The following is a 4,455-nucleotide window of genomic DNA, read 5'->3' as shown; positions in this document are numbered from 1 at the left end:
CAGCATGGACTATCAGTCATTAGCGACGAGGGCCGGTATGCCGGCAAGCCTGGATGTGGTTTTTAGGCGGTTTTCGATATTCCGCTAGGTGAATACTGGGCTGGTCGCCACGTTCCGCCTCAGTTACACGCGTCGCAGACATTTGAAACACGTCCTCACTATTTCACGATTTACACTAGACACAGACAGTTGGGGTACACTTATTCTGTTCTGGGGGGTACGGGATGGCGGCAGGAAGAGCATCATGCCATCCCTAAAACTAACATTGCCAAATCCGTTGTAACCACGCCGATCCTGCGATCGCTGCGTGACTATGGCGTAAGAGAAAGAAAGAAAGAAAGAAAGAAAGAAAGAAAGATCGGTCGGTAAGGAGAAGGAGGTGGTATATATGTCTCTCTCTCTCTCTCTCTCTCTTTCTTTCTCATCGTGCATCAGAAAGCACTCGCCTGTGTGTGTGTGTGTGTGTGTGTGTGTGTGTGTGTGTGTGTGTCTGTGTCCGGGTACGCGCGTAAGTAGCACACGAACATTAGTTCTCGAAGAAATAGATGCATCAGTGACAGAATAGAACCGTCTGGAGAACTCGTTCCGGCTGGGGCGGCGGGTCACTTGAAACTCAGAATCAGTCGCAGAGTGGCGACGTGTTCCAGCCGGAAGTCCTCACCAGAGTCCACAAACAAGAGCCGGCTCGGCTTTCTGCGTTTTAATCATCCTGTCCTCTCCATTGTGGGCCGGAGGTAGAGCAAAATAAACACACCACTCACGCTTTCACGCCTTTGGTGCTTTCAACGTAACAGTTCACACACTGGTGACGAGTTAACTTTAGACGCCCAAGGTTAAATGCTGTGAGTTGGTGCACGTGTAAAGAAATTTGTTAGGCGTTTGTAACATCGGTCAGTAATCTTTCTGTTCTACAAAATTACTCCAGTTTATAGATACAGCGTAGAAAATGTTTACGATTATATTATTGTAACCCAGAGATGGACTCCATGCCGAGTCAAAGAGAAGTATAGGTGCTAAAATAAATTCTGAAAAATCAGCGTTACTTTACATTAATCCATTAAAATAGTTTTGAATATAAAGTTTGTTTTCCTTCACACCAAGCTAAGTTTCTGTATGATAAAAATAAACTGTCTCACTTGCATACATATGCGAAATGGAACAAACAAGTTGATAAGAACTGGCTTAAACCCAGACTTATTTTCTCGGAAATATTATTAAACATTACTTTATCAGACATTTGTTCCACAACCCGCTTCTTCATCCATAACATACGCACCCGTCTTTTACCGAGGAAAGTAGCGCCGTTGTAAGACACTAGACTCGTTTACGGAAGGATGACGGTTCAAATCCTTGTACGGCCATGCAGATTCCGATTTTGGATAATTTCGCTAAATTGCGGTGTGTTTCATTTGAAGGGTGTGACCGATTTCCTTCCCAGTTCTTTCCTAATAAGAACCTTTTCTTAGATTCTAATGGCCTTGTCATCGACGAGATTATAAATCCTAACACTGATGCGCATCTCCACGTTTTCGCGGTGCAATGACTGCTCCATTAAATGTCGGGTGAGCAGCCGAATAATTCAGCTTCTTCTTCTAATAATTCGGCTGTATGCCATTCACTCATCTTCAGAGTGAGCCTGAAAGACTGACGCTCCAGCACTCGCTCCGTCCTTTTAAACTGATAGGACGCACCACTTCACTTGCGACCACAGATACAGAAGGCGCTGGAGACGATAATCGATGGCAAAGAAATGCGATGTTCATGAATTATATCTGTGTCTGTGCAGTAGATCCAAGCTGGGATGCTAGTGTATCACTGCGAGTTGCTCTGTCGCAACGTCTTGGTAAGTTTATTACAGGAAGTGCCGGATTCCATGACTCGTCCAAGCTGAAGCCGCGATCTCTATTAATTAAATTCGAATTTCAGTTGCCACTTTCACCAACGAGTCCCAGAAATATGATGTAGACACTAGAATGTCGACGTTGCCGTACAGCATACAGTGATCAGTCTCAACACAGTGTTCTGCCACAGCCAATCTACTAGTATTTGGCTGTAAGAGACGAGTGTACCAATGGTGTTGCGTACTCCTTTCATGGAGTGTACGAACCGCGTGTCCGATCTATGACAGGCCACATTCGTAGGGGATCTTCGAAACCTCGGCCTTCCGGGGCATCAAATGATCTTTAACGGAATTTGAGGGTGCTGCCGTCTTCGGAGGAGAACAAAAAAATCACTTTCACTATGTGGCTGATGAGGATCCGTCCTATTTTTGACGACGAGCTTCCCACATACGGCATTTGCATTGCTTATAGTCACCTTCGATTTCATTCGTAGCGGCTTACATATCTGCTGGTGGCCAATTTATTTATTGAGTATTCCGAGAAAAAGACCTGGAATCTTAAAGCCCACAGTATTTTTGAAGTATGTTGATGACAGTTTTATAGTGTGACCCTATGGTGAATTGCAGGAATCTTTAAACCATCTGGAATCTATCCGTGCTCAAATACAGTTTACAACGAAATTTGAAAAGCAGGAATGCCTTCCATTTTTGGATGTTTGGTTCGACGCAAGAATGCCGCACCTTGGAACATGCAGTATATGTGAAACCGACGCAATAGTGAAAATAGCTGCCACCATCCTTCGCAGACGATGAGTGTTCTTTGAACTTCGGTTCTCACAGCACACATCATTGCTGACGAGAACAGTCTTCCGGACGAGCTCCTACACTTAAAGAGAGTTTCTGAAGCCAACGGGTATTCTTCACAGCAGAAACATAAAGCACTACGAATGAAATTATCTGCACTGTAGAAGAAGCCAAGTAAATAGATACTCATTGTTGTATGAAAACGTCGAAGTTTTATGGTCTTCATCATCCACGTCTACATCACTTGATAGTGAAAGAGGCAAATGAAATTCGCTTGGCGCCGAATTTAATTAATGGAGGTAGAGGCTTCATCTTGGGTAACTCAGGGGATCTGGCGCTCACTGTAATTAACTTACAAAGACGTCGCGACAATGCGGCTCATAGTGGTACGTCGACATCGCAGCGTGAATCGACTGCGCAGGAGCAGATGTAATTCAAGGGCGTTGTTCTTCTTTGCCGTCCGTTGCTCATGGTCTCGTGGTAGCGTTCTCGCTTCCCGCGCACGGTCCCGGGTTCGATTACCGGCGGGGTCAGCGATTTTCCCTGCCTCGTGATGACTAGGTGTTGTTGTGTCGTCTTCATCATCATCATTCTTCCCCATTACGGTCGGAGGAAGGCAATGGCACGCCACATCCACTAGGACCTTGCCTAGTACGACGGTGCGGGTCTCCAGCATATTTCCGCTACGTTCTGTCACGGAGTATGGGACTTCATCATCTTCTTTGCCACAGATCAACGTCTGTAGCACCTTGTGTATCTGTGGCCGCCTGTGCAGTGGCGCGTTCCGCGAGTTTAGATGGACGGAGCGAGTGCTGGGGAGTTAGTCTTTCGGATCATTCTGCAAATGATTGATGGAATACAGCCGAAATATTAGTTGAAGAAGCCGAATTTATGCGGCTGCACACCCTAAATTTAACGGAGAAGCACTAATCTTGAATCCTCTTTCTAAGTCTTTAATGATTCTCCTGAGGACATCTCGTATTGTCTGAGAGAAAGTCCTGGTAGAGTAATTAATAGCTCCTCTGCCCTTCTATTCATCCATAATGGTGCTTGGAAGGATGGCTGTCTTTTTGTTTCTGTAAGTTTGCTGATCTCTTTTGTCACTACTTTCTCTGCGCAATACGCACTGAGCTTTTTGTAATGTCCTTAGAGTCTTCCCTGTGCATAGAATCCAGAAGTTTGAAAAGCAATCTTTCACGTGATACATTACGCCTTTCCTGTCGAATATCACATTTGAGTGTGTAGCACGCTCTCACTGCAACCGAATAAACCTGACATGATCGCTGTATCTTTTCTATGCATGGTGTCCCAGAAGCACTGGTCAATTTTCAGGAGTATGAAAGGCACGACCATTCGAGGCAAAAAATTCTAGTAGACCGCGCGGGATTAGCCGAGCGGTCTAAGGGCTGCAGTCATAGACTGTGCGGCTGGTCCCGGCGGACGTTCGAGTTCTCCCTCGGGCATGGGTGTGTGTGTCCTTAGGATAATTTAGGTTAAGTAGTGTGTAAGCTTAGGGACTGATGACCTTAGCAGTTAAGTCCCATAGGATTTCACACACATTTTTAAATTCTAGTAAACATGGGCCCTGAAGTGTATACCTTAACCTGTTGTCGCTTCTTTGGCGTTTTCAATCAGTCCTGAGGCTGCAGATGCACACAGTCCACTGCGGTGGGCCCTCCCTACTGGTTTTCTACCGTGCATGCATTTGCAACCTCAGGATTTATTGAAAACACAATGGAAATGACCGTTAAAAGCTGTCCACTCCAGTCAAAATCAGGCACCACAGTGCTGAGAGCTATGAGCACTTATTA

The sequence above is a fragment of the Schistocerca gregaria genome, chromosome 1 (genome assembly GCF_023897955.1).
Source record: "Schistocerca gregaria isolate iqSchGreg1 chromosome 1, iqSchGreg1.2, whole genome shotgun sequence".
Taxonomy (NCBI): Eukaryota; Metazoa; Arthropoda; class Insecta; order Orthoptera; family Acrididae; genus Schistocerca; species Schistocerca gregaria.
Note: the sequence above shows the minus strand (reverse complement) of the source record.